Source organism: Plutella xylostella, chromosome 15, assembly GCF_932276165.1.
Source record: "Plutella xylostella chromosome 15, ilPluXylo3.1, whole genome shotgun sequence".
NCBI lineage: Eukaryota > Metazoa > Arthropoda > Insecta > Lepidoptera > Plutellidae > Plutella > Plutella xylostella.
This window is the reverse complement of record NC_063995.1, coordinates 7552345-7572912: the sequence shown is the minus strand read 5'-3', so window position 1 is coordinate 7572912 and position 20568 is coordinate 7552345.

Sequence of the window (20568 nt, the reverse complement as noted above, 5' to 3'; positions counted from 1 at the left end):
ACCAACCACCGTTCTGACGCCATTATATTGTGTACCTAAGTATCTTGTAAATCTGACCTGGCGAAATGTGATACTTACACGAAATTGCACAGCTGACGTATACTTATGTATGAATGAGTCATTAAGTTAAATTTAGGAATGCATTAATAATTGTTTTCTTTAAGTAGGTCATAAAATGAAGTATACCTACGTACTTACTGAATTTAATCTCACTCAAATCATTAGATTAACCGATAAGTTTTTATTGGTCAAATATCATGGGACTGTTCTAATACACAACACAAAACAATCTAAATAACTGGCTGTACAGCGAGGCAACGCTGCCAGCGTCTTAGGGATCTTTGCGTCGGATGCGTTTCAGAGCGAAGACACATAGTTTTTTTTTATAGTTAGGTACCTACAGTTATAAGTTTTTCTTAAGAGGAGAGTATACCTTCGCGATTCTAGCGAAATAGGTATTTAGGAAAATATTTTTTATCATGCCCCGGGCACGGGTGCGATAGAGATGCACTGCAGTTCGCGACTGACAATAGGTACTTTTTTAAATAAAATTATGGTTTCGGGAGAAAACGTTTTACACAAACTAAATATTAACCAATCTCTTAGTTTTTGGTGTCAATCGCTTCAGCATAATATATTCTAGGTTTATAGGTTTCGTTTTCTTTAAAAAATAATATTGTTATTGTTCAACAAACGGCTTCATTCAACAAACAAAAATTACGTTATTTGAGGTGCCTATAAGTTTGAATCTATAAAAAAATTCGAAAAAAGAAAAAGCTATAAACCTAGTTATTCGTTGTGTCAATAACATACAAAAAAATCATGGAGATTGGATAATATTTAGGGGTAGTAAAACGTTTTCTCTTTTTGTATGGACGAGCAAGTGCTATACTCTACTCTTAAGTTTAGAATAAATCATTAGATAATGTAAAACTATTCAGTTCTTATTTATTTCAAATAGATATATTTCAGTCTCAAGAGACACTGGCCTTCCACTCCCAACTTACTCCACCAGAATAATTTTGAATGATCTCTCTCTACAAAGATACCAGGATACCACCTACCTAGTTACCAACTTGAATTAGTAAATTTGTATCCATTAGTAGACCCTAAAAGTTGGTCGGATTCAAGTTGCGTGACTCCTTTGATTCATTTGATTGACTCAAGTCCTTCTCCCATGTGGCTTGTATTAATGTAACTATGTGTCTTTGTATAGCCACATGATTCATTAATTACTTGCTTTTATCCCCTTCTTTATTAGAAAGAGCTCGTACTCGGGTATTTTCTTGATTAATGAACATATAAAGGTGGACTTAAAGTGCCTGTGCTGTGCTATTATTAGTGAGCACTTATTATGTTATACTTATTAAATGGGTGCGTAGTATTATTATAAATACATATTACTTATGTGTAGTTAAGTAACTTTCTTTTATCTGCCTAAGTGCCAATTTCTCCATAGTCGGTTATCTAACCGACAGGGATTGATTTAATAATTATACCACATCTCCATATAAAATTCATGACAGATGTGTCAAAAGTCAACCACTACTCCCTGGTTATGCTCTAACCAACAATGGAGAAATTGGCACTAAGGGGCTTAATGCCTCCAAACAGGAGTGTAGTTTATGAAGCCATTGTAATTGACAAACTGCATGTTTTCTCGTGAGCATCTTCCCGCAGCCTCCTTCCTATAACACGAGCTGGCAAGGCAAGGCACTGACTCCTAAACACCCGCTTGCGGTTAGCAAGAATGTTACCACAACACCGTCAACCTTCTCCATTCCCCGAAACCCTTGCTGTTCTCAACGTAAAGGCGATTTTGAAATGCGCAAGAGTTAAATATAGTGTTTGATACAGGCTCCGCGGTTCTCGGAACAAAATTTTCAATATCATTTCTCGTAAAGTCATTTAGAAGTCCGCAGGTAGATGCGGGTTGAGCTGGTTGCTGCACATCAGTATCAAACTAATTGGACGGCAGTTATAGCATAGGGTATGTGGATTGCTGAGGGATTGATATGACTTGGACATGACTGTATATAGAAGGGTATGAATGTAAGTAATACCTATGTACCTATAAGTAGATGAAAGATTGTTGCATGATTGTATATCAAATTATTTGTAGGTAAGTACTTAAATTAATGTATAATTGATTTTGGCGGTCACAGAACAGACGGCGAACAGACGCGTGGAATCCAATATCCACGCGTCTATTTGGATTTTGGATTAATCCACTAGGAAGAGAGAGTTCCATCATTCGACATAGTCAGCAAAAAATGATTTTTATAAAGTATAGGTAATAGGTACCTTATAGTTTTGCAATGCATCTTCAAGAAGTAGGGATCATTAGGTATTTCCCTTACATGAAAAAGGTCGTGGCTACAAATGGACGACAAGCAATTTAGTGAAAACCACAAAATGGTCCAGATTGAGACGTACATCATATCAACCTTTACTAAAAACAACGTAATATTAAAGTTAACACTCGCGAAGAGTTAATAAATCTTAAGAGTGCCACAACATAGAAATCTTAAAGGGTTCAGTTTGATTTGTTACACGTTAAGTATTGGATTTAAAATTATGCTCATTTTAGTAACGATTTAATATGGAAATAGTACAGTTTAGTTGTACCTACACAAGAAGGAAATAAAGAATGTTTGCAAGAAAGCAATTTTCCCTAGGGATGAAAAGAGCATTTTTTACGCCTTTTTTCTGGAAATTCTTACCTATTCTCAGAAATTAGTGATTAAACCTTAATACATATGTACCTAAGATTAAATTATACATTACCTAGTGAAATATGCCGAGTGCTATCACTGTCCTACCCACACGGCAACAAAGCGGCAGTGATACAACTCCACTACAACTATAACCCGACCAAGTGTAAGCTGACCACGTGGCGTCATAAATCTTCGCTAGTGAGAGTCATCTGTCCGCGGCCGGATGGACCGCTGGACACTGAGTAGGGCATGCAATACCGGTAATATTTTCAATACCGGTATTGAGTTCCGGTATTAGAACTCAATACCGGGATCCCGGTATTAATACCGGTATTAGACTTCCTTGTTATAAATGACATATATTTTGTTTAAAGGCCGTATCGGGCAAAATACAACAAGAAAAAGCAATGAAATCCTGTATTATGTCATATTTTTTATGATAATTGAGTATTAGAGTTAAAATTTTAGAACGCATGGACAACTAGTAGGTTTTTAAAGGCCAAAATCCGCATGTAACGGTTGAAATCAAGTGCACTTTCATAGTATATAGGAGCACAAGGCTAACTATATCTTAATCGTTTGATTTATAGCCTAAAAAATTACCGATTCCGGTATTACTTCAATACCGGTATTAACTTTCAATACCGGTATTGAAAAAAGCGTGGTTTTTGTCCGGGATCCCGGTATTACCAATACCGGTATTGCGGTATTGCATGCCCTAACACTGAGGTATGGCCTGTTTCCCGGCCGTGAAGGGCAAGGCCGCAAGGTCAGTGACCCTGAAACTATTTAAGGACGAGAGAGAATACAGCCAGTGTTGAAGCGTTGTGGAATACGTTAGTTGGCTAGAACATTTTATTTACGTAATTGACTACAATATTTGGCTGATGGAGGCAGCATCAGGAGCGGGGATAGTGTTTGCATCTCTTTCGTTCTTTCACGTTAAAGCCAATTTAGTGGAAATTTATTATAGGACCGTGGAGCCTAGGAAAATATTTAAATGTGTAAGCTAAGTATATTTGTTCTCGGGTCTTGGATGTGCCCGTAAAATGGCAATAGGCCCGCCCCCTATTACATTGGGACTAACATAACACTCTGGCGAAAAGTGGGTGCAGCAATGCACCTCTGCCTACCACGCAAGGGAGTACATTAGTACAAGGCGTGAGTGCGTGTTTTTTTTTTTTTTTTTTTTGTGTGTAAGCTAAGCTGACTAAGTTCCCACGCAAATTAGTTAGATAGCACGTATAACTACATTCTAATTACATTAATTATTCACCCTTCATTTTGCGGTTTATAATAAACGCATATATTTAACTTATTTGCTGGACTGGGCATCGTCGTGCTAGTTGGCCTATCTAAACATTATTTCAAAGTAAAAAAATAAAACAGACAAGTTATTTTCAACTTTGAAAATACAATTTCAGTTGTTACGAGATGTACTTATAGGTAAGTGTAAGTACTTACTTACTAAATTAATTTCTTCCAAAAATTGCTAACGATGCTCTTGGGAAAACGCTAGTTAACTACAAAAAAATAAAGAAACATGCATCATAACCAACAAGCAGCTCAAACAAGGAGGATGGTCTAGAAACAGCAACAAACTAGACAATGCGGAAACCAGCGCGCAGTGTGGGAACCCGCCATCATTAGACGATTCCCTGAAGCAGAGCTGCCAACGCCGGGTGGCCTACCCTGGATTTACGAACACGATCGCGGTTCAGCTATTGGCAAGCGGTGAAATTATAGATGGCAGCACCGTCGCGCCTTCCCAAATCCATGGAGCTGTGGAGATCGTATCAGTAATCGTGTCTTTCAAGAGTCCGTGACTTAAGGTCTCGAACAGACGAACTCGACAGAAAGTTCTCGTGAAGTGCGTGAAGTATAATCTACCACTTCACGAACATCCTTGGCCAAATACGTCGATACAATTTGCAATATATACCACTTTAGGCTCTAAGTATTCATGAACCCTTCAGCTATTGCAGTCGAGTGATAATTGAAACTGCTGTGGCACTATTAAGAATTATAGTTATTGTGTACCTGCTAGTATTCGTGAAACCGAAGTGGACCCTCGAAGCCATTGCCAACATAACAAACGATGACGATGTCGTGTCGGGCATCATGGGAAAGAGGGATTGTATTATTCTGAATCTGAAGCAGGCTTCATCATAATATTTTTAAAGGGAAACTATATTACCCAAAACTAGTTTTATATAGTTAGGTAGGTACTTTGTTTATCATGAATTTCCAAAAGTAAGCTAAGTTACCCCTTGTCCGCTTACTATTCCTGACACTTATGCAACACTCTATAATTTTAATATTTAAATGCAGGAAGTATTTTAATTTTCTAATGAAAATAAAGCATTGATCCTTTTCAATACAATAAATAAGCCAACTTCAATACCTACCTACTTATGCTGAACATTTACGTTACTATACAAACAGTAGCCGTAAACATATTTTTTTTGCATTGGGGCATCCATCAAATAAGTCATCCGAATAAGTTAAACAGCATAAACTCCACTAGTAGGCACTTGAATCTGATTATATTTTTTTATTCACAATAAACGAACATAGATCCATTAAAATATCATCTACATAAATTAAGTCGGTAAAAATTAAAGCCGGTGGCACACAGCGTGGAGGCAACGGCCATTAGGGTCTAATTTACCTATTCGACAACTACGTGAGGTATTATCTTGGAATCTCGACTAAGTAGTGAGCCTGCAGCTTTATTTAGGTATGTCGGGTATTGTAAACCCTTCCTTATTGCTTGGGGGACAAGGCGATGCGGGGTAACTTTGCGTGATGGGGTAATTACACGGACCGATTGTTGAGGAAACCGTCGTCGCGTCTGCCTGCGCCAGCGCATCTAGTCGGTCATTATGCTCTTCAAAGTTCCCTAATGTGTTATATACGCACACGCCATTCAAAGGAACAAAGCAATAAATGTCAAAGCATATCATCTATGCTATATTATATGCAATATTTTTTTCTTCTCTTTGTTATACTTAATAGTTGTCACATTAATGAGGAGCCTGTCTTCTACGACACAGGGCAACCTAATGTAGAAGCAGTGCATCATAAAATTTGTTACAATTGTATAATAAAGAAATTTTTCATTTTCATTTTCATTTTCATATAAGCTACCTATGGTCTGAAACTAGGTAAGAACTTCTTGAAAAATTGCTGTCTTGCTAACATAATTTCTTAAAATCCTAATTATTTCTTAATCATCAGCCACGATCTGAAAAAAGGTAACAATTTCCTGATAAGAGGGGTGAAAATAGCTCTTTTCATCCCTAGGGAAAATTGATTTTTTGTTAACATAATTTCTCAAAATGCAATATTTTCATGAAAGCCGAAAGGTTTTCCGGTTTTTATTATTGGATATCCAGATTATCCAGCCACCCGACATAATCAAAGCATCCTAACTATGTACCTTCGTGAACATAAACGGATGTTATAGTTTTGGGCTATAATGTCGAGTTAAAAAAAAACCTTGAAATTATTTAAATTCAGATAAGAGTATTATGCAAAGTTCCGAAGTCTTGGTGAACTTGTGGGAAACCCCAATTTAATTATAACTTCAGTTATTATTATCGTGTTAGTTACGAATATTCTAAAAATACATTTTGGTAACATTACAACTAATACAAGTTTGATAATTTTCTATTTTTAATTTTTCTTACTAAATTAACCCATGGAATAGGTACTTACCTATATTACGTAAGATGATCTATATATAATATTAGAAAGGTGTAGGAGTGTTCCATGATCAGTTCAATAACATCCCTTTTGTAACAAGTTGTCCCTTCCCTATCCTTTCTCACTACCTTCACAAGCCACTTTCGGCCCTTGTTTCTCTTTCAGGCTTAGGTAACTATGTATATGTATCCTATACATATATTATTATGGTGATGGGATCTGCCTTCCTTGTCTTCTCTTTCCACTTAGCCCTGTCTCCAAGGTCATCTTCAGATTCTATTCTTTCCATTTCGGCCCGTAGTTTCGTTTCCAATAAGGCAATCAAACGATTTGTTTTGAAAGTAAGCGCTGTTGCTATTGATTGTGATTGAGTGTTTATTGTGAAAACGTAATAAAGCTAGCCGCGGAATGGTTAATAAGTACACGACAACGTGATTGTGATTGCTTCAAACTGAGTTGTAATAAGAGTAAGTACTTACAGCCACTTTATATTGAAGGTCCTAGGCCGAGATTCCCTAATTATTATTAAATTATTAAAATTATTATTAAAATATTATTATTATTAAAAATATTATTAAATTTACCTAAGCCTGAACAATTGAACATGTCTTGCATTTAGTCAATCAAAGCGCTGCGTTTCATACTCAATCTATGCTTAACTCGACTTTCTCAAGTGAGAAAGAAAGACATTCAAAATCAAAATCAAATCAAAATTGTGTTGTACATTGTAGGTAGTAGGCGAGTCATACATCAATACATCATACCCTACAACCCTATATACGTATACGTATATATGCTGGATGAATTAATGATAAATGTAGCAGTTTGCTATCATAAAGCAGTATTGAACTACGCAGTGAAGTTTCTAACTCAGGTTGTAAACTTGGATTACTTACAAATAAAGTGCTTACACGTAACAAAGGTGGGTACGTACGGAGGTTAGCTATAGACATCTTTGCTGGTAGGTCCTATACTCCTCTCCTATACCTTGTTATCTTGGTTGCCCTCGCAAATATTATAAGTAGTTACATAACACCTATCCAAGAGGCAAACCCTTCCACAAAATCTTCTACAAGGGAATATAAAACCTTCACCATTTCAAGTTTCAATTCAGAAGGTTTTTATGTATGTCTGCCGATGATTTGTTCTTTCCATTTTCCATATAGCGTGAAAATTTTAAACATGACAATCAGCTTCCATGTCTCATGATTGGCCAAATAACCCTACCACCATAGTGGCGTACTGAATTCTTTTTCCAAATCAATCTCTCGGGTCCAACTTAATAGATGAAGTTGAGAGTCATCTAGCTTAGGAAGGCTTCGCGGCGGTGGCGGGGGCGGCGCGGGCGCGGGGGGCGATGGAGGAGCACGAGGGCTACGCGAACACAACCGAGGTTCAACGATCTCCGTGATTCAACAGCACGAATGCCTACGTCGAATTCTTTATAGCTGAACCGTGCAATAAATTCATAATTGGCTGAACTTTGACGCACGTGTAGCCCGGCAAAATGTACGTAACAATCGTACGAAGCAGTAATTTTTATGCTAATGTCAGGTTACTATCAGATCTGAGTGTAAGATATGTTGTACAGTAATAAATTATAGCCTTGGGTTTGCTTCTGCTTCACACTTCACATGTTCACACCAACTTTGTTAAAATAACTTTTTGGGTGAAATACCTCCCTCCCTAGTCTCCCTACTTACCGTAATATCACCATCATGGGACAAGTTCGTCGCAGGGAGGCCGCACTCTGACATGGGCTACGGCCGATTTACTACGACTGTACTCTCGATATTACGTCCACGGGCACGTAATAAAGCTGCGTTCACTCACCCCCACACGGCAACCAAGTTTGTACACTTTTTAGGCCCCCACTTACCTTGACGAATCAAAACGCCAGCCTGCCGTGACCAACTGTAACTAGCCTCACGAGGGAATCGAAGAATAAGTACCGTGATTGGAACCAGCGTTTTCCAAATTCAAAAACACGTCCGAGATTCTGTATTATTCTGATTGGTTGTTGGAGTTCGTACACTACCAGTGCCTGTAAAGGGCGAAATCTAAAAAGTTTCGCTGGCATTAGCAATGGCCATGGTAGTAATAGTTATACTGATTTTAGTATTATGAAAGTAAGCGCATGATCCATTTCATGTTGCGACAAAAAATCGAGATAAGTAGCTATGTACCTGAAATAATGAATGATTGCTACAAAAATGATGCTAAACTGGTTCCGCAAACTCATTTAACTGTTCGTTCATAAGCTACAATTCGTTCTAGAGGTACAGTGACAGGAAATTAAGTAGCGACAGCAACGCAGTGGGCAAAAAACCTGACTAAAGTATGACAAGAAGTCAGCAACTTCGATGTATACTCCACTGCGAGTGCACTTCACTATTTTGCGACTTCACCGGTGGAAGTCTTTACGTGGAATGCCTTATTTTAATTGTCTTCAATCTATGGCTCCTGCTGCATCAAAATGTAATTGCGACTAAGTTTGTATACTATGAGAGTCACTATGATTAGCATTTCAAAAAATTTCTAACATTAACCCTGCTTGTACTCTCTCTTTTTGGATACAAAAAGAGAGAGTACTGAGGGAGAAAGATATTTCTCCCACAGTCTCGGGTGTTATTTTTATTTACATATTTTGAAACAAAGTCAACACCACTTAACTTATGTCTACAACACCCAAAGCGAGTCAAATATTGATATACCTATACCTACCTTTATTTAAAATAAAAATAACAACATGTAGCTCGAGCCACCTGTACACGTCCAAGTACCTAGTTTTGCATCCGCCGATGCCTGATAGATGGCTGTAGAGAAGGACGCAGGAAACCGGCATCCAGGCCTTTTCCTATAAACTTGCAACGACTTATTACACAGATTGAGATACCGGCGATGTCGGCCGTACACACACAGCACAGTAGTGATAGAAATACTTATAAAGCTTTACATGCGATATTACAACAGGTAATTACAGTCATTATCTGTGCGGTTGTGTGGTATTTACCGTGTGGAAATTATCTATTATTCGAGAGATTTCGTATTCCAACGATACATGTATCTACTGCCTGTGTAACATGCAGGCAGTAGATATTAATATACATTTCATGACTTTAAATAGTATTCAGGTGCCTATAGTGCCTGTAAAGAATAATACCAGTGGGACCAAGACTATACCCTGGGGAACACCTACGGTAAAACATTACAAGTGAATATGGAATATACAAACTCAAGAAAATGCATAAATAACTTCCCAGATTGGTTTGTTAATAAGCGAAGTAGGGAACCTGTGTTACCTATGTATTATACTTATTAGAACGGTAGCTGCAAGACAGACAGCTAATCGGCTACGGTTGGTTAGCTTCATAATCACGACATAACAAAAACTTAATCAGTAGTCGGACAACCAATCAACGGAAGAGCAACTTCAATCAAGAGACAAATCGTACTACATTGTTGAGAGCTGTTGACCATAATCAGAGTTAGTGGTTGGTGGGTGGGTTCATATTATCTTCATTATTAAGTGATGCTGATGCTGACGATGTCTATACGGTGTTTTGTTTAGGAAGGCATCTGACTGGATCCTCTAAAAAGAAGGTGAATAATCCATAAACACCATTATTTAGAAGAGTGAACAGTGATAGGTTAGAGCATTGGTGAATGAAAATATTCTAAAATACTTACTTGAATAAAAAAATCGTTAAATGACGGCATTGTTATAATCATCACACGCATTTTTTCACACATCACATAATATTGAATTATGATTAGAATAGAATGATAGAGTGCTAGCGATAAAATTGTGGCGACGACTCCCATCGTGATGAGAGGCAATAAACCGCTTGGGGTGATCGCTGCGGGATAGGTCGATACTGCCAACGCGAGTTCACACGCATCTAGTATGAATTTTAATACTACACTCTGTATACAATGGCTGCGTATATTCACACGGAAAGCAATCGATTTTGAAATGTCTATGACCGATGGTACGGCGAGGTCGCTTACAACTCACAACTGTGAAGATCTAATGTAACTAATGTCTTTTAAGGAAGACTTACCTACTCCAGAATACTATCAAAATTGAAGTAAAATTTGTTTTGTAGCACTTGTACTACGTGTTCAAATTTTATTAACTTTTTGCAGGTTTTCAAAATAAAGTTAACATAATTGGTATATATGCATATGGTTAACACTAAAAAGGAGTAAAATGTGTTCAATGCGCAATAAAAGCCGGGCCTCGTGGCGTTGACAACAAACGTCGACTATTTCACAACATTTTTAAATATAAAATAAACGTAAATTAAATGTTGTAGACACTAAATTATAAAAAAAAGCTTTTCTGGTTTCCGATCATCTCACAGATTTTGTAATTAGAGGAGCATTTGTTCCGGTATTTTCGATTAGTTTTCGGTGGAGGGGTGGAGGGGAGCAGCGTGACTTGACGGATTCCTGACCGCGTCTTTTGTTGAAGCGTCGGCCGACTGCCTGTGCGCAGGTGGACGGTGTCGACTCACTGAGGGGAATTTATGCGGACCCTTTAAACTTTAAATTCATATTATATAAATGAACTGCGTATAAAATATAAGATAGCGAAAGCGCATAACAACTGGGCTTGAAGTCCATAAGTAATTTGATCTTTGAGAAATGATAAATTTGAAATGTTCTGTGTTGGATGCATTTGACGAATGAAAAATATAAAATATATATTTTTATCTATATATTTATCTATATTATTTATATATTATATTTACAACTAGTAAAAAAAACTTGAATGGACCGCCTATAGACCATGCAAAGGATACAAATCCGCGCTAACGCGAAGCTAAGTTTGTACCTCCAAGGAGTATCGACAGCACCATCCCCTCTCGTTTAGCCCTACGCGGTTACTACAGAACCGGTTCCGAGAAAACCCTACACGTGATACTGCTTCTATTTTGTTTTATATATCTCCATGCATCCGCCCAGCCAGCTATCGAGGCCTCCGGTAAGGCCACAAATCTACGATGGCGTCAGTCTTCGGAAGCTGGCCAGCTACAACAAGTAAAGCCGTGGAGCATTGTACTAAATCAATGGCTTGAAGAGAAGAGTGAAGTTGAAGACTCTTCATTTACTGTTGTACTTATACTTTCTCATCGACATTTATTACATGATAGAGTTATGTGTTTTGATAAATTTCCAGAAATGTAGTGTTGGGGATGCGCAGTTTATGAGAATTTGTTTGTCGTTTGCTTCTATCATTAGCTTAAATTGACCATGATCTCTGAAAGTTCACTTAAAACATAAAGCTTTTAAAAGCTCATTTGTATTTCAATTTTTATTATTGTCGACACGCGCTGTAACCCCCGAAAATCTTGTAGTAAATTAAGAGGCCCCTCACTCATCGGTATTGGAACATAACGTTTTGTTTATTAATTTAGTTTAATGTGGAGTGCAGCCCGCATGTGGCCACGTGGCGCCAGTGCGGGTGGCACACGCCAACAACAACAGGAGATAATCACAGTGGGACAACTTACAGGCAGGACTCAATATAACTAGAGTAAAAATATTAAAACCTGGGAATTTGGGTAGAAAATGCTTAATGCGTTATGGTGATGCGAATATGGTAGCGCTTAGTGGCTAGTAGTACACCAGCATTAAGTCCACCCTTCGTACACTTATATGTTTACATTATTTTGTTCAATAAAGAACTAAATAAATAGGAAATCATCCAAATTATGCATTTATCCTACTGAAACAAACGAGAGGAAAAAACACAGTTATGTTGAAAGGTACACTACTGCCGGCCGGTTTACCTCCCCACAACCTCTCACAAACATAAAACACATGCTGTTATCACTCCCTTATGCTCGTGTTAAGTACCCTCATTGCTCTAGATTTTCACACGAAAATATTGGCGTTATTTACAGTTACTTAACGTTTAAGTTTAACTGTAAAATAAACGGTCGATGAAATCGCCACAACTGTATGTAAAAGAGAAGGCTTATGACACCATAAATGCAAAATTCGTGTTTTACTTATTTCTCTTAGATCTTTAGTTGCTCAAGCAAGGGTTAATATCTGCAATTCTGCAATCTGCATTAGGGTTATTATAAATATAGTATAATGCTATACTACTCTCCTTTTATGATTATTATAAGCCTAAGCCGCACAATAAAGTTAAAGATACTCATACAAAGTCACATTAATGTTGGATAAAAGTAATCTACTCTTTTACCTGTGAAGTTAGGCAAGCTCTCCGTCCGTGAGTTTCACACAAGTTTGTTTCACATCTTCGTAAGCTTACAGGCCACAGTATAGCTGGTTCATCCTTTATTCTTCCCGTGACAGTTTCATTAGAGCATGCTCTAATCCCCCGTGTGAAGGCTGGCATCATTATGAGCGCGACAGGTGACGAATGGCCTCTCGTCACTTCGAGCCAGTGGCGTTGAAGGATGCCCTCTGTGGCCCACGCAGCCTGCTTGGGGTTTGTTACAAAGATGGGTATTGTAGAAAAAAAAACTATAACATTGGTAGGGAATTTTCTTGAAATCCGAAAGACTCAAATCCTCAATCTCAATAAATAAATAAATAATAAATAAATAAATAAATCTTTTATTAATCCCATGAAAAGTGCACAGTATACATGATACCCCAAACAACACAGTTGTTTCTCGGGGTTAATTAACGCTTCTTATTTACTTATGTACATTCACAAAATTTTATGTAGGTACTTATATCATGTTAACACTTATAGTACTTAGCAACACTAAGATTAAGATCTAAATTTGCAAAAAATGGTTTTTTAGCGCAGTGTTTCTAGCTCTGATTTTATTTGGCATAACATCTTTTGTTAAAGTTGACATCACATTAAATATTTTAGGCACAACATATTCTTTAGTTCGATTACCATATACATTATTAACTTTAGGTACAAACAACCGTCCCTCTGTTACTTTCCTCGTATTAATTTTGGATTTAGGTTTAGATTTAAAAGTGTCCTGCCAATACTCAGCCTTAGCAACTTCAAAGGAGTATTTTTTATCAACAGGTAGAATTTTACATTGTTTAAACAAACACGTGTTTTTGTCCTCCTTATTGTTACCTAATAGAATCTTTAGAAAACGTCGTTGTATATCTTTAATTTTATTTATATAGGTTTTAAAAGAACTACCGTACGTTGTTATTCCATAAGTTATTAAAGATTCTACCAGGGCAAAATACAGGCAATAAAGGACAGAACGTGGAACTGAGTACTTTAACTGGTGGAATTTTACTAACAGAATTCTAAGCTTATCTATTAAACAGTTAACATGAAATGTTTTTTCCAATGAAAGTTATTCTCAATAATAATACCGAGTACCAATAGACTGGAGCTTTTGAGGAGGTGTCTTCATTTATATATTTTTCCTACTTATTTCGTTTCATACCGGGTTATCTGTGTTAACGAGTACTACGAAGAAGCTTTCCTGAGTTATCTTTAAAATAAAATTCGTATGAAGCGCTGTGAGAAATTGATTAGTTGAAGTGTTGTTGATCGATGGCAGCGCGAAGGCCGCGGCGGTCGTCAACCCTCTCCGCGTTCCATGTCGGTTCTTTTCAAACCGCGACCGATTTGTTCGATCACAAGGGTTGCTAGATTCGATCGAGATTGAATTTCTTTACGTCTTAACTTTATATTTAGAAATCGTTTAAAATTCTCATAATTAATGTTAAATATTTTATCACGAGTCGACAATCTTCTACCGAGTATTTCTTGGATTTCCAAAATTCTTGCAGAACGATTAGCTGCAGGTTTCACATTTATCCCCAAATGCGACATATTTTCCCGCGCTCTCCGTGACCGCTTGGGCGGCGGGAAATGTCAAATTATGGATGCGTTCACAGTTTAGTTTAGAAGAACGCGGCCGACCAGAACATGACGAATTATGAGCGCTCGGAGCCGGTCCCGTAATTATTGTGGACAAGGCACTTTTTTGCCTCTGACAAATAGTAAAGCGTCCGGAATGGCTCCGGAGCTTTGTGCCGCAGCTAATGACACTGGCTGAGGCAGGCCGAGCTCTAATATTAACTATTTCTTTTGTAGCAGGCGTTGTTGGTGCGTTCGCGTCTTTGGGGCATCGACCTCCCTCTTTATTTGTTACATTACTTGAGCGTTAATACGAATCGAATGGACGCCAGTGATGGGCTCAAATTTCCTTGGGCCGTCCGACTGCTTTCTGCTGTCACGCGAACATCGTTTTTGATGGACGTTAAATTGTTTATGGGTCTTTTTGAGCGTCCGTCACTATGTCGTCGTCTCTATCATTTTCTTGCATAGTATTCAATTTATGGGAAGATGACTGATGTGGAAGTTTTACAACTTCCCGTTCTATCCATTAGGGATTGCTAACAACAAAGTTGAATCTTATAGAGGCCATCTTACCGACTATAAAGGCTCGTTTACCCACATCCTGCTGCAGCCGAACGCTCATAGATAATTTGTTAAAATCATTAATCACATGTAAACTGGTTTTCGCTTGTGGGACGATATTCCACACAAAGGTGCATAGCAACAGTAGTTTCTGACACCTGAGTTAATTTGGCCAATATCATGTTTAATTCTTGTGAAATGACGCGATGCAATTTGAGCCGGTCACTTTTGGTGGTCCATGTGATGTGGATAGTAATTTTTGACCGTCACCTTTCGCTTTAGATTTTATATAACCTGTGGTTTTTGAACAACCATATTTTATATAATTTATTTTATGTCTTAAGATCTTACTGTTAAACTTATGATTAAGCATAATGTAAGCAAATGAGTATAACGCTAAGAGCTCGCGTATTTCATCAATTTCGCTCTAGCCCGCTAGCTATAAGCACCTCAATTCAACCGTACAAGTTGTACAACTTACAAATAAAATTCTTTATTGAAACGCGTTCACAATTCGATCAATATTACAGATAGTTATGAACCCAAGTTAATGGACAAGGGACTTTATAAACATGGACTTAAGTAACAAAATGACACTGTCTGTTGGTTCTGTTGGGATGAACATGTACCTAACCATAAATCTGGTTTGTTGCTAGCCGGCTATTTTAAGATTTCAATTTTATAACGTTCATTTCAAAGATATTACCTTCTTCCTTTCCGCTCGTGAGCCTCGCTACGCATCATTTTAAAAATATTGAAACCGTGGGAATTCCGGGATAAAGGATATACTTACTTATAAAAGTATCCTTAGGCATTCTAGTTCTATATTCTTAATACTTATAGGTAAGTACCTACATCGAAAGAAAAAGTAACAGACAAAAAAAAACAAATGAACATTTCGATAAAAATATTCAGCTGGTACTTACCTACTAATTAAAAAAACCGGCCAAGTGCGAGTCGGGCTCGCGCACAAAGGGTTCCGTAGCAGCAAAATTACAGTTAAATCAACCTATCTCAAAAACTATAAGAGATACTTTGATCAAACCAAAAATCGTTGAAAGAGTTAATTAGCATGCATCACCTCTATTTTTTTTAGAATTTTATACCCCGTAGTTATAAAAATAGAGGGGGGGGGACATACTTTTTACGACTTTGAGAGCTGATATCTCAAAAACCGTCCACTTTAAGAAAAATGTTTTTTAGAAAACTTTATATCATTTTAAAAGACCTTTCCATTGATACCCCACACGGGTATGTACACTATGTACATCGAAAAAAAAAATTCATCCCTCAGTTACATGTATGGGGGGCCCACCCCCAATTCTTTTTTTTACTATTTAGTGTCATATTTTTGTAGCGGTTCATACAACACATATTCCCATCAAATTTCATCACTGTAGTACTTATAGTTTCCGAGTAAATCGGCTGTGACAGACGGACAGACGGACAGACGGACAGACGGACATGACGAAACTATAAGGGTTCCGTTTTTGCCATTTTGGCTACGGAACCCTAAAAAAGAAATTTTGTTTATGTTGGTACTACTTACCTACGCATACATGTTTTATGTAGAATAAAAAACTAACGTAGACTGTTTTTTTTTATTTGCCTACGGAACTCTAACTACTAACTAGTTGTGGTTAAAAGCAATTTGTATCTGATGTAAAAGTACCTAAATAGGACCATTATAGGACCTAGATAGGCCTAGGCACCGACATCTACAGGAATTATAATGCATATCCAAGGCCTGATTTTTTTCTTATAAAAAAAACATCGTTAAGTATGCTTACTTAGACTTTTCATGTGTTTAAATAGTCCGATACTTCACCGTAAAATAAATAAATAAACATTGGGTAGTCAAACATGTCGGCCAAAAAAATAATAGTTTTAAGTTGTAAATATTTTAAATACTTACAACCCACCGTATTTTAATATGTCTACTAACAAAATGGATCTTATCAAAATGGAGTTAAGTATCTGAATAAAGAAAGAATTATTTAAAAAATCGGGACTACCCATACCCCTAATTAAGTCCACCTAATTGTACATAATTACTTTTGTATATTGTGCAATGAAGAATAAATAAATAAATAATTACCCCATAACCCGGATATCTGCCATGCCATCTGTAGGTATTGGTTTAAAATTCGAATAATGGATCCAGCTGCAAAGCTCTTGAACCAAGGGCGTACCCAGATAGGGGACCCTAGAAGATAAAATAAACGTAAATTTTCCTGCCAAGTCGGAATTAAACGTGTTATCTACTCTTACCTACCTACCTATTTTGTTTTGTATCTTAATCAAACTAATTAAGGTCAACTGGGGTTACGTTGTATTTTTAGATCACTAAAAGTTTTCGGAATAATGGGAGCAAAGCTATGTAAATTTAATGTAAAAGTGAGATATTTACTTTAAGAAACTAACGACTATTGAACAACAATTTCTTAACAAATTTAAAGCATTGATTTCTTTGCTGGAATCTTATAAAAGTTTCTTATTTAGTGTCTTAAAAAAATCGTGATTTTGAACGCATTTTCCAGGTTTGAGGCAAATGTGTTTTTAGTATGTAACTATTCAATATGTAAGCTTTCCGTAAAAAAAATTAGAGAGTTTTATCCAGTTAATTTTTTTGTGCAATAGTATAGTAGTTAATTTAGCCAAAAGAAACTATTGACGAATTCACAGATGATTTAGTAGAAATCAGGAAAATGCGTCTAATTTTCATGGACGCATTTACTCCATGATAGATCCAAATAACATTTTTATGAAAAAAGGACTACCTAAGTACTCCTGTAAAGTGAGTAAGAATGTAGATTTAATAGTGGTGAGTGACAGTTGTGAATAAAATAAAGTAACATCCATACATCCTCTCATTTATATTCTTTAGAAAAATATTAAGATTGGATCAAATACGGGTATTAAACTTAGATATCAATTAAAATATGTGCATGGCAAAACCCATACTCTTCAATAAGTTTAGTGTTCATAAATAGTAAAAATCCATATCGAGCTGGTTTCAGTGATCGTAACTGTTCACTGAGGTTAACACATGGCATGACATGGCATGACATGGCACGGTCAGCCTTGGATGGATGACCGATTTCAAATGGTTCTTTTCTGGACGCTTCCGTGCTTTGAATGGCACGTTAAGCCGTGGGTCCCGGTTGCTGCTTCGGCAGCAGTTGTTAAGCCTAGTCAGAGGCCTTCGGGCAGCTTGAAAAAATCTGACAGTCGGGTTGTACACTTACACTTCCCGACAACTTTAGTGCATTGTACTCAATAAAAAACGGCGATACAAATTTACAGCTAAAAGCGGGTGACTACAGTCGTGAGCATAATTATGTATGTATTAAAAGGTTGACGATTTCTGTTTTGAGGCAATGCGTTGCAACAATCGCAATAGCCCCATTACGCCTAACGCATTTACCCCAAGACTATTATCAAACATAAAAAAATTAACATCTCTGGCCACAGCACACGCTGAGCTGGTGCCTTTTTGACGCTCTGGACAGCAACCTTGTTTGTTTATATTGTATTCTTTTCTGTTTTTTCATATATATTTTTTGTAGTATTCTTTTTCTTTTTTTGTTTCTGTTTTTATTGTTCAGTGTGTCAAATAAATGTTTCTTTCTTTCTTTCTTTCTAAAGCCGTGTCTACACTTCTGAATTAAAGTATGGAGTAGGAAATAAAATTGTGTATGTTCATAATAATATTTTTTATTAATCTCTTTCTGACGACTCATCACTCCTATCATTTACATTTATAATAAATGATTCATTAAAATTTTCAAAGTTGTGGTCCATTTTTGACGAGGGTGAGAGCGAGAGGATACACGGGAGACGTCCGAACGGTACAGAGAGCAACGACAGACTAATTATGACCTACAGTGTAAACGCGCCTTAGCGTCTTATCTATGACCAATCATATGCTTTCGTATATTCTTAGTACTACGTCGTTTCCCCGAATACCGAAACCAGCGTTGTGTTGTTGTTACACAACTCGCAACATGTCTGAGACTGTTCCTTTTGTCACTATATGCCTAGATTACTAATTAGTTATGTAACCTAATTTAATTTTGTATTATTGTATTTCGGTGTGCATTTAGTGGCAATAAATACCTTTTGAATTTGAATTTGAATGAGGTAGGTATAGATGGCATTTTTCAATATTGATAAAGCCATTTTCAAATAGGATCGAAAAGATTAATTTGGCCCGTAGACGCAATTGGCCTAGTTGACCTTAATAAAAGACAATTTTCATGATTTTTGTTTCAATATACCCGACCGACCATCATCTCAAGAGCTGCCCCCCCCTAGCTGAAATCCTGGGTACGCCCTTGTCTTGAACCCAACTGTAGTCTCTATGCAAGAAAATATTACAAATGGTTATTAACTTCCGATAAAACCTTAACTTAAGTAACACCATACTAAAATGTATAAACAGTGCCTTTATTATTAACCTGACCGTTAGCCGTAGGCCGTATGTTAATAGGTAGGCGCCTAAAAGTTCTCTTGTAGAACCGGATCTTGTTATATTTTACTGCTTACCTAACTTTATAATTATATTTATGGAGTACGAAAATGAATAAATTATGTGTTTTGAATTTAGTGCAGAGTAATATTATTACGTGCGATCAAATCGTATTAAGAAGCTTTATCTTTGTTTAATGATTTCCGAGAAGGTATAAGTTCACAGCTTCTGTTATTTTGATATATCGTATTTTGTATCTGGCTTGATATCTTTATTTTATACGTTCCTCTAGGTTTGATTTGTTCTGGACTCGTCGTAATCCGGACTTGTAGGATATCTCCAGATTTGACCTCAGTTGGGGAGAATATATTTACTTACTAGCCTGAAATTCTGGTAAAACCCTAAAATTTTGGAGAAGGCAAACCTATGTTCAGCGTAAATCTTGCTTTGAGATGCTTATATAGTTAATGAGTTTGTTTAAACAAACAACACACGACACCTACGAACATCCACATTTGGTGAGTGGTTGACATCATCACGCCACAAGCACTGTGATAAGTATGCTTAATCTTCTAGATCAAAGTTAATAATACAGTATTCTAAAATATGCCTATAGTTACTACTTAAATTCAAAGATAGCCGTTTATAAAGGTGTTAGCCATATTTTGCGTCTATAATACTGATATTCCGTTAATACTTGACAGGGAGATAGATACATATATGGCATCCTGAGGAAGTACATGAGTAAACGCGAGGTGTTGTAATATTGTCACAGGACGGAAACTTTAAAATTTTAACCAAATTAAAAGAATCTCAAACGAGTAATTACCACCAACGTTTTACGACCAACACTAGACTGTGATTTTATAGCAATTTTGATGTTTATGTGACCACACAGCTACTTTAAACACAACATACTTTAGATACTTACTTAATTTTATTATTATGAGGATATTCATTGGTTTAAATATTCCATATACATAGTTTGTATTTTATTAATTTGGAATAACACATATGTATTCACGGTATAGTGATCAAAATGAGCTAAGCCTAAAAGTGTTATAAGTACATAGGTACCTATTACTATCACAGGTACATAACATGTAACAATAGTCGGAGTCGAGGCTCATAAATTCGAAATAATACGAGTGGCGGTGTTAAGTGGCTTTGTACAATATGTTACCATTGTGTAGTATACTCGTAAAGGGTGCAATTGCCTCGCGGTACCAATGTGATTTAGCAAAGTAAATGGCTGTAATATTAATACATTATATACC